Source organism: Rhinopithecus roxellana, chromosome 4, assembly GCF_007565055.1.
Source record: "Rhinopithecus roxellana isolate Shanxi Qingling chromosome 4, ASM756505v1, whole genome shotgun sequence".
Classification (NCBI taxonomy): domain Eukaryota; kingdom Metazoa; phylum Chordata; class Mammalia; order Primates; family Cercopithecidae; genus Rhinopithecus; species Rhinopithecus roxellana.
This window is the reverse complement of record NC_044552.1, coordinates 17,944,078-17,956,197: the sequence shown is the minus strand read 5'-3', so window position 1 is coordinate 17,956,197 and position 12,120 is coordinate 17,944,078.

Here is a 12,120-nt window from a genome sequence, read left to right as displayed (position 1 = left end):
AATCAAAGACATGATGGGGATTCTAAGAAGGAAGAAAGGCTAGTGATGGAAAGCAAGTTAGGAATGCAAGTGTTCAGACAAGCTCGGCTAGGGAGAAGACGGTAGAATGAGCAAGATGCCATTCTGACTCACTGGCTGACTCACCGAAGATGGGTGAGGGCGGGTAGCTGTCCAGGATAGCTCTGAGATTCTGGTTCAGAATGGCAGCTCAGTGACCAAGTAGGGAAGGTAGAAGGAAAAAAGTACATTTCAAGGAAAAGAGGATTCTCTCGGGAGCGAATTGAAGCTGTGGTATGTGCAGGCATGTGGAGAAGAGATGTATTAATGGTTGGTAACAGGAGGTATAAACCTGGATATACCAGCCAGAAGAGGAGCGGCAGGCATGGGGGCAGACGAACACATGTTAAAGAAATAACTCTGTGGGACTTCGTGATTCTTTGCCTGATATGAGGAAGGAACACAGTGGAGTGAAAAATACATTATCCCGGAACTCTTAAAAATTACTAGAGGGAGGCCGGGCGCGGTGGCTCAAGCCTGTAATCCCAGCACTTTGGGAGGCCGAGGCGGGCGGATCACGAGGTCAGGAGATCGAGACCATCCTGGCTAACACGGTGAAACCCCGTCTCTACTAAAAATACAAAAAACTAGCTGGGCGAGGTGGCGGGCGCCTGTAGTCCCAGCTACTCGGGAGGCTGAGGCGGGAGAATGGCGTGAACCCGGGAGGTGGAGCTTGTAGTGAGCTGAGATCCGGCCACTGCACTCCAGCCTGGGCCACAGAGCGAGACTCCGTCTCAAAAAAAAAAAAAAAAGAAATTACTAGAGGGAAAAATTTAACGCAAGTCTCTGGAAATAAAATTATCAAAATGTATTGAGTCTTCTGGATATTTCACTCCTAAGAATTTATTATAAGGAACAATAAAAACTATGATTAGGACTTTACTTTGGAAAAAGGCTGTCCCGAACATTTTAATAACTAAATATAAGAAATTATGCAGATGGTCAACAAAAGCAATGGTTAAGTGGTTCCATACAGTAAAGCATTATACCATAGACAAAAAGTCATGCTGTCTAAGGAATATTTAATACCATGAAAAAATCCTCATGCTAATAACTATGTGATATGATGGACCTGACCTAGTATAAGATATTATGCAAGCTTAGAAAAATTGTCAGAAGGTAGTGGAGTCACAGGCAATTTTCATTTTCTTCTTTTCATTTTATATGTTGTCTATATCTTCTTCAAAAAGTATATTCGTTTTATGAACAGAAACAATTTTTTAAAAATGGAGAGAGATGTAATTATGTATCTCGTTTTGTCATTGGTGGAAGAGAAGGAAAAATAAAATAAACACACTTGGGAGGAATGCAAAGAATGAAGGACAGCAGAACAAGCGTAGGAAAAAGGCAGCGGAAGAAAACTGAGCAGCTCACCAAACAGGGGTCTAATGTTTCCCCTGAGGTTTCTCAAATTTTAAAAAGTACAGATTTTTTGCAGAAGAAAGCTACCGACTTCAAGGCTCCAGCATAGCGTGATGATGGGAAGAACACAGTGATCCTGTCTACATAGCTGTGGAAGGTATTTCTCATTATCTCATTAATTAAAATTTGCCATTTTGGAGTCAAATGAACAAGAAACAGAAAAGATGTGCCATCGTGCATCTGTACTGCAGGAAAGCAGAGACGATTAACACCACCACCCTCAAATCCCTGGCTTACTCTGATGGCTTCTCATAGCAGTTAACCAACATTGATTGCAAGACTGGTGAATATTTGCTGACTATATATTGACAAATCATCTCATTCACTATTTGCTAAGTCAATTGGTAATATCCCAGTGCCTAAATGTCATAAAATGAAATGATCTGTGGAAATTTAGCATTCGGATTTGGATCAAGTTTCCCCTCCCCACCTTAAAAAAGTCTGATTATTTTTATTATCAGTGGCGCCAGGCTGCATTAGAAGGAACTGAAGCAATACGATGAAGGAAGTGATTTATTTTTGCTGACAGCTTTCTTGTATTTCATAGTCACATGTCCAAGGATTCTTTGATATTGTATCTTTTCTTTGAAATTTCATGTGCAATTGCTTTCCTCTTGTGTTTTATTCTCTTCTTGTAATCCAGCTAGTAGCAAACTACGTAATTTACATTTATTGCAAGAATTTATAGACGCGTTAAAAAGGCAACATGTGGACACTAAGAAGTTAGAGAACTATGTAAGATAAAACTAACCAAGTGCCTAAAAAAAATCCTTCTTCTGCTGAAGGCATGCTCAATAAATGTTTGTTAAAGAAATGAATGAATGAAGTAGCAAAATATGTAATACAGAATATAAGTATTTTGTGCAATAAATTACAGAGAGGCAGAAGAAGAGGCAAAGAAGCAATGGGAGGCAAATCAATGGCCAGAATTTGGAAAGCAAGAAGCCATGCTAGGTAGCAGGCAGCACTCAGCAGAGCTCAGAGGCAGGGGACCTGTTCTTTAACAGCTCATGAGAGAACTTCTTGGGGCAGAGTTATATCCTTATGCTGCAGAGCAGGACAAGTGACCTTGAAAGAGTAAACTGATTCTGCCCTGAAGATGGTCTAGACTGGAGAGCAGGAACTTTGGACTTGAATAGCAGGCACCAGGGAAGCTGCTGGAAGCTCTTGACCAAGGGATTATGATGTTAAAGACAATGTTTTGAGAAGGCACGTTAAGTGGGAGCCCACAGAGATGGGAGAAAGGGGAGAAGCGGAGAAGACTTAGCTCTCAAGCTGGGGTTGAGAGGAGAGCACAGCCTAGGATGGTGTACACGTGAATAAGGACACTGAATAGCACCAGGAGGTAGTTCAAAGGAGGAAAGAGCTGATTTAGTGACTTATTTGGCTACAGGGAATAAAGGATAGCATAGAGAAAATATTTTCAAGTCTGGTTGCCTGGGACAATTATGATTCATTAAATTCAGTAAAGAATTTGAAGAAAAGTTATTGCAGCCTAATTATGAATTTAAGATACCAACAAAGTGAAGGCACGATCATTTTACAAAATAATGTGATGTTTTAGAAAAAAAGCACCCAAATTTTTGTGCTGGGAAACATTAGAACTTAAGACTTTCTTACACTTAGTCTTTGTGGTAATTTGGGAAGATGGAGTCATAAAATTCTTTTAACTTTTGAGGGATGCTGTAGATCCTAGAAGGGGCCAGTATAGTGGAAGCGAACTGGGATTGGGACATCATGAATTTGAGATGAGAACTTGGATATCTCATTAGATCCAGCAGGCCATTGATAAAATGGTTCTGTCATTCCTCAAACTCGGGGCTGTGAATGTAAGAAGAAACTTACCAATTTTATTTCGAGAGGAGATAGCTCCACCATACAAAATATTAACTTTTTTTATATTTCACTCTAGTCTTTGACTCTCTCTATGAATGCCTTGTGGTTGCAGTAATTATGCATGCAATTGTGTGTTCTGGGCTTTTCCAATGTAGTCTCAGAAGGAGTTCCCCATAATTCTACAGGATTCACAAAAATCATTTTCATAGCTGCATACTGTTCCATCAATGATGTATCACAAATGTAATTCCCTATTTCCTTGAGCTTTCCAATTTTTCTCCACCATAGATAAAGTTACATTAAACATTTTCTCCACCATTGATAATGTTATGTTAAACGTTTTTTCCTATTGAATCATCTCATAAAGGATGAACTCTTAGGATACCAAATCAAATTATATAAACAATGTGCAATTCTTACCATGTTACTTGTATTTTTATTTTGTCCTGCTCATGAAATAGTTCCTTGTACTTTACACAAATTTCAAAATTTATAGGACTACCAAGCAGAGAAAAAGAAAATTCCCCATGATCTATGTTCCCAAAAGTAATCCCTGTCAACAATTTGTATTTATCTTCCCAATTACTTTTTCTTCTCTATGCATGCACTGACATATTATTATTAATTTATATGAAATTTTGATCATGCTGTACTCACACATAAATCCTTCATTCTCCTTAATGAAGGGATAGGCGGTCTCTGTGTAGTTAGGCCATGATTTATGTATTCATTCCCCTGATAATTATTTGTAGTTCTTTGCCACTAGAAACAGTGGTGCAGCAAAAGTGTGTGCACATGTGTCTATCACACTTTTGTGGATATACAAGTAGAATTCATTCACATGCATACACACTTTCATTGTACCATTCTACATCTAACAAAAAATGGCGCATTCAAGGGTACAAATGATTGAACTTAATAGTTGTTCTGAAATTGTGCTCAAAAGCATATAGCATAAGAGAAAGAAGCCAGTCACAAAAGGCCACGTATTGTATCATTCCATGTATATGAAATGTCCAGAATTGGTAACTTCAAAGTGTTGAAAAGTAGATTAATGGTTGCCTAGGGCTGGGAGCCAGTGGGAGGAGTGACTGCTAATGAGTGCTGGTGTATTTTTGGGGTGATGGCTGCACAACTCTCTACATATACCAAAAACCATCAAAATGTAAAACAAAACAAGCAAACAAACTACATTGCTTTGCAAAATCAATTTCTGAATCTTCACTGAACTCTCCCATCACCTTCCCATGGGAAGTTTGTCCCTTCCACAGGACAGCACTGCCTTCAAGGCCTTACCAGGGTGATCTTCTTCTCCCGTGCCCTCATACTGCTGGGGCTGGAGGAGAATGTGTGCCCTCTGCTCCTCGTTCCCATTTCTCCTCCCTCCTCCTTCTTTTCTATAAACAGAACACAACAAACCAACAAGCAATCATCGAGTTGAGTCTCACATCATTAGCTGCACACTCAGGCCTCATCACTCGTTCCATGAAGATGGGAGCCCCAGGTCACTCTTACTTTCTTCGACACCACTCTTGTCCTGATTTTCTGTGATGTCGGTGGCCGTGTAGATGTTCTTGATCCCTCGGTTCCTTGGTTTTATCTCATCTAATGACATTGCCCTCACCCTTAACTCCTAATTATGCCCCATACGTCACCATGTCAACCACTGCATAATCTCAAGTTCAGGCGTTCACTCTCCAGCCAGGACTTCTTCCCAATTCCCTCCAGCACCACCATTCCAATCATTTTCCAGCCTCACAGAAACGAAAGAGCTCCTCCGTCCTTTCTCAATGCCTCCTCGCCCTCAGGCCTCCCTCCTCTTCACTCCCAGTGTGCATTCCCTGCTTCCAGCATTGTAAGAATTAGGAGCCATCACATTAGCCTTCAATGTCTTCATCCTCCTTCTTCATCCTCGCCTGGAAAAAGCACAATTCTGCTTGAACACAGTTCACCACCTGCTTTGTACTTGCGCCTATGCAGATGAATGTGCTGGGAGCTCACAAGACGATGCCGACAGGTCTCACTGTGAATTCATGGACACAGACCTCCAGTGGCCTTTGGTGCTGTTGGGCCATCACTTATGTTTTCCTCCTCCCTCCACTTTCCTTTCTTCTAGATGATGATTCCATCCTTTCTATTTCTCTCCCTTCCTGGGGCGGAGATGATGACCTTGTTTCTTATTTCACCAAGAAGACAGAAGAGCTCAGAAGAGCAGTTGACACTCATCCACCACACAATGTCCACACTGCCCAGCACTGGGCATGCCGTGCTCTCTGCCTTCCCTGTAGGCAACAGAACAGCCGAACCACCTGTGCTCCACTTAGCCCGTTCCTGCCTTTCTCACCTGCTCCAGGACACTGTTTCAGCAAATCACCCTTGTCTCCCTACATCAATAGTCCCTCACTTCCACCGCTTCATTGCCTGGGATATACAAAAGTACATTTGTGTCTTCCATTAATTTTCATTGTTGTCACCTCAATTCTCTCTCTAGCTACCAACTCCTTACTGTTCTCCTTTGGAGCAAAATGTCTCCAGAATTTTCTATACTCATCTCAAATCTCTCTTCCCATTATCCTGAAATTCACATCAATCAAGCTTTTGCATCACTAAAGTGGCTTTGATCAAGGTGAGTCAGCAGTCCTCACGTCACTTACCTGTTAGGAGTACTGACGGGCAGCTGCCAACTCTGCTTTGTGGAAATGATTCCTGCACACGGCTCCGGGGTGCCACACCCTCCTGGTGTCTTCTGGCACCTGGCTGTGCTGTCTCAGGTGCTTGCTGAATCTTTATGTTCCCATTTCCCCAAATATTAGACATCCCAGGGCCAGTCTTTGGATGTCCTTCCTTCTCAGTCCACACTCACTGCCTTGCACTCTCCCCTGGTCTTGTGGCTTTCAACACCCGTTGTGTGGCTGTGTCTTCCTGAGGTCCTCCTGGGCCTCCACCTGCAAGGCGGCTTCCCCACTGCCCTGCGCCCCTGGCTTCCATCCTGCTCTGTCCACGCACCAGGGACCCCTCCAGCCCAGGGTCAGTGCAGCACGTGGGTCCAGTGAGCCACACGGCCCTTCCCCTCACTTTCTTCAAATTTGTGCTGAAATGCCCCCTTCTCAACGAGTTTTTCCTTGAATGTCCTATTCAGAATTGCAACCCCACTCCATCCTTGGCATGTCCTAATCACCCTTCTTGCCTTTTCTCCATGTCGTGTATGACAGAGACGCCTGTGATTTAGTTTGTCATGAGCTGTTTCTCACCCTACTCCATTGTACCTAAGCTAAATGAGGGAGGAATTCATGCATTCACTGGTTTATCTCTAGTGCCTTGAACAGTTTCTCGCTCTCAACAATTAAACGCTGAATGAATAAAAGAATAAATGAATACCAACAGCAGTGTATCAATGTGCTGGTTCTATTATAATGTTACCAGGTCAGAGTGTTCCAAGTTTAAAAAACTGTTCATTTAGTAAGTTTTAAATGAAACTTCGGGTTTCCTAATTTACAGTTCTTTAAAAACTATCAATTACTTAATAAAATTCCTATTTTCTTACCATGCCTATTTAGGGCTTAGATTTTGGAAAGCGGCAGAACTGTTTTCCATTTGTTTGCCATGATCTCATGCAGCAGAGTCTAAAATAGCAAGTGTGTAGTGAAGTGTCTGATGATACTGAAATACACACTCTGGGAACGTACCATTATTAAGAGCCTAGAGCCAGGAAAAGCCTCCTCAAATCTTGAAATTAAAGTGTGTCGTTTATGTCTCCAACAGGAGCATTACTTTCCTACCTTGAATTTGGTTTGAAAAGTAAAATGCAGAAAATTAGCACTCTTTAAAAGTTGAGGGATCTTATCCTGAAAATAAGGAGCTGGGAAGATCCTCATGTCCCCTGTATTCACCACCAGGCCTGGGTGGCTGTTGAGGCAAACATGGCTGATCCTCGCTGACATCCGCGGCAAAGGTCAAACGTGCCAGATTCTGAAGCTTTATCATGAAAAAAAAAAAGAACGTACAATCTTTTATTAATGTGTTTATATTGATTACATGTTAAAATCAGTTTTAGATAAGCCGTATTAAAGAAATACATGCTTAAAATTAATTTCAACTGTTTCTTTTTCCTTTTTAACGTGGTTATTAGAAGATTTAAAATTGCATATGTCGACACTACTGACAATTTGAAACAAAGGCTAAAGAAACATGACAATGAATTGCGGTGTGTGACACTTGATTGGATCCTGGTTTAAGAAATAAACAATTATTTTTAAAAACATTATTGAAACACCTCCAGAAATTTGAGTATGTACTGTGCGCTAGATATTGAGAAATTATTTTTATGGAATTATTGTTTTCTTAGATATAATAATGGTATCACAGTTATATAGGATGTTGTTCTTTTTTTTTTTTTTTTTTTTGTATTTTTAGTAGAGACGGGGTTTCACCGTGTTTGCCAGGATGGTCTCGATCTCCTGACCTCGTGATCCGCCCGTCTCGGCCTCCCAAAGTGCTGGGATTACAGGCGTGAGCCACCGCGCCCGGCCGGATGTTGTTCTTTTAAAACAAATACTAGTATAATTGGGGCGAAATATGATGGCTAAACTTATTTTAAAACATGTAGCCGTATATTTATAATTTAACACCTTATAATCATATTTGTATTTAAATATTTTATTATTTAAAAAACATATTTTATATAATGGACATATTTTTATAGTGTTATATTTATATATTTACACATTTACATGTATTTATACACATATATCTGTGTGTATACATAGCTAGCTAAATATGAATCTGGATGAAAGTTAACCTGGTGTTCTTTGTGCCATCCTTTAAACAGCCATTCTCTTTCCTGGTGTTCTTTGTGCCATTCTTTAAACAGCCATTCTCTTTCCTGGTATTCTTTGTGCCATTCTTTAAACAGCCATTGTCTTTGTTAGGCATGCTTCATGACAAAAACTTGTGGGGAAGTTTACAGCCCCCCAAAAACACCTTTTGACTAAAATCAAATGACGAAATCATACCACAGTGACAGTCACGTGGAAGACAGCCTGTATAAAGTAGTCACAGTTCAGAGAGTCAGATTATAAACAGCTATTTTAAGATGATGTACACATTTTATGCAAGCTGATAGACTAACTTATCTCTGAATATACAAAATCCCCTTCAGTCTTGGAGTTGTTTGTTTTGCTTTGAAGAAGCAATCCTTTGAGGTATACCCTAAACCAAAGACAATATTTTACCTGCTAGAAATTGCCATTCATCCATTGGAGATAGATGGATGAGTATTCACTTTCTGAGGATGGTCACCTTCAGTCCATGCCTTTGGTATAATAGTATACATCTTCTGAACCACACCAACAGGCCCTACCTATGGTAATCTCTCTCAGTTTGACAGCTCCAATTTTTGTATTCACATCTACTTCTACAGAACTTAATCAATAGTAATAACCTTAAATACTGCCTGAGGGTTTCTTCCGTTAAGGATGACACGCAAAACAAAGTTTATAGCAGTACAGAAGACTAATGACACTGTGCTTGACAGGTCTAAGGATTGAGTAATACTGGTTGTGAAATAGGAGTTTTTTGGTAACATATTTATTTGGAAGCAAAGACTATAGTATCACCACATTACTTCAGTCAGAGAATGGTTCTTAATACCACTGTAACATTACATGGCAAGGAAGACTAGGTTTGTGCAAGACAATTGTTTAAATTTCTGTAAGTACAAGGAGATACTTTACGTTTATAAGAAAAATATATTATGGTCCAAAGAATATGTCTTTGTGATATCACAGGCACCAACTTAATTCCTGGACAGCTCTAGCTCTTGGGACTTAAGGAGATGATCCTGGAAGTCAATCCAAAGGAGATCGGTGTAAGATCATGTGCCCTAAAGAAAGTTCAAATGTAACCAGAATGTCTGGAGTGTGGCAAAGTCAATGTATACCATATATTCATTATATAATGTGAACATTTTTCTGGAGTTGTCCTACTACTCCTGTCCCTCTTGAATTGCCCAGCTCAGAAAAACCACTTCCAGGGACCTTTCCCAATTCTGCCAAGGAGGCCCATCATACCATCCCTTGTGCCTCTGTGATGCTTTCCTCTTTGCCTGATGGGACACTTGACATTTCCTTATGTCATTTCCTTATGCCCACCAAGCTTGCTCTAAAGCACAGCTGAGCTTTTAAGGCCTTTGATCTTGCCACAGTGCCTGGATCACAGTAGGTCTTCAACATATGCTCAGAGGAGTGGCTTTCAACATTGTTTGACTGAAATCCCCCATGGTCACCAATACTTTTTTTTTTTTTTTTTTGGTGGAGGGGGACGAAGTCTCACATTGTCACCCAGGCTGGAGTGCAGTGGCACGATCTCAGCTCACTGCAAGCTCCACCTCCTGGGTTCATGCCATTCTCCTCCTGAGTAGCTGGGATGAAAGGAGCCCACCACCGTGCCTGGCTAATTTTTTTTTTTTTTTTAATTTTAATAGAGACAGGGTTTCACCGTGTTAGCCAGGATGGTCTTGATCTCCTGACCTCATGATCCACCTGCCTTGGCCTCCCAAAGTGCTGGGATTACAGGTGTGAGCCACCATGCCCAGGTGGTCACCAAGACATTTTAAATGCAGCTCAGCAGACATGCACAGAGGCCTTGCCTATCTAAATGGGAAAAAAATATTTCATTAAAAAGCAGTTAATCTTACCACATGAAATGCGTGGATATTTTTTAATGTACTATAGTTTGGTTTTTATACATATTGTTTTTTAAAAATAAATATCAATACCATTCAACTGATTTCAAGTTTAATGACCTCTACTTCTAAATTGCAGGAGTTACCCATCTCCTAATGATCAGTTAATTGGCTTATTTAGGATAAGTACAATGAAAAAATAGTCTTTCACCAAAGGCAAATATGGATTTCCTTGGGGCCTGTTATATTTATTGCTAGTCTAATATAAATTGAGGGAAGAATCACTGCTGTGGATGTTCCATCAACTTCTTACCACCTATTGCCCACCTAAGAAGGCATGACAACATCAGCCTCAGCATTGTCTCTTCTACTCTGACCTCTGCAGTTACCTATATTTAGCCCCCGCTACTTGCTTGGTACATATTCCTAGTGATCTCATTCCTTTAGTCAATCCAGAAGAAAGTGGATATAAACCTTAGAGACACCATTCAGTGGAGTAGGGCAGCAAGTCATACTCCCAAAACCCAGGATTAGGAGGCTGAGCCTCAACTCTGGCTGCCGTGTTTGACCTCCCCATCCCTCCCAAGCAGCCCATGAATGGGAAATGTCCACAGAATCCTGAGTACCTGTATATCCATCCTGTAGATCCTCTGCTCTTTATAGACCTGGGTTTCTGCCTTGAACCCCAAAAGAAGCTGGGATCCTGGGACCCTAGTTCAATCTTGCCAACCTTCCTATCTTTTGCACCCTCAGGAGATGATTGCTTGGTGCTCAGTAGATCTCATATCCTGCACTGTGTTAGCACGGAGTAGGGAGTGAGACCACCTGCAGAGGCCTTTCTTAGAGCAGCCCTGCTGCTGGTCAGGACATGGACCTCCTGGGTTTGCCTGCCACCCGGGCTAGCTCACCAGTTAGACAGCTTTCTGAGATCCTGAGCAACCACATACCATTTAACTTGGTCCCTTAGGGTCATGTCCTTGGCTGCTGCATCCTTTTTGCACTGTGGCTTGAAGAGCTCCATCCAGACCCCAGAGTGTGGATCCAGGCCCTTCCCAGCTGCTTCCCTCTCCCACTCAACTGGTGTTGCACGGTGTCAGCCACTGTCATAGTCCCAAGACCAAGGGACAGGGGATGGAATATGCCAAATCCTCCTCTGGAGGTGGAAAAAATGAAAAACGTAGGGATTGCCTGAAGAAGGCCATAAACCACATGTATCTCTCCAAAAGGGTCTGTGGTTAAATGCCCTTCTATGAAGTCAGCCGTTCCTACTTTTGCTTTAGGTTTGGTTAGGTGATGAATGTGAAGCAGCAAAGTGAGCGTGAACTCCAGATCCCACTCTCCACTCACTTGCTCTGTGACCCTGAGCAGATTATTAACCCTCTGTGCCTCAGTCTCCTCATCTGTGAAATTGGGAGAATAACGGTGCACACTGCTCAGGGCTGTGATATGGTTTGAGTATTTGTCCCCTTCAAACCTCCTGTTGAAATCTGATCCCCAGTGTTGGAGGTGGGGCTTAGCGGCAGGTGTCTGGGTCGTGGAAGCAGATTCCTCATGAATGGCTTAGTGCTGTCCTTGCGGTAATGCATGAGTTCTCACCCTACTAGTTCCCACAATAACTGAATGTTAAAAAGAGCCTGGCACCTCCCAGCCTTGCTTCCTCTGTCGCCATGGGATCTCTCTTCTCCAGCTCCCCTTTCCCTACACCGTGAGTGGAAGCAGCCTGAAGCCCTCACTAGAAACAGATGCTAGCACCATGCCTCTTGTACAGCCTGCAGAATCATGAGCCAAATAAACCTCAAGTTCCCCAGCCTCAGGTATTCCTTTATAGCAACACAAATGGAATAAGACCAGTTGTTATTAGGATCAAGTGAGTTAAAGAACTAATGTGCTTAGAGCAGTGCCCGCAAGGGAGAGTAATCATGAGAATGGATCACAGAGAGTGAAGGATGACAGCTACCTCAGGGTCTTTCACATGAGGGCATTGAGACCCAAGGTGGTGAAGGGACAAAGAGAAAGTGAGACACGAGAACCTCTGATCCTTCCCTAGCTGGCTTTTTTCCTTCACTCTCGTTTGTGTACTTTGGAGGCATTTAATAGGTAGAGTAATCATTAATCTGGTCTAC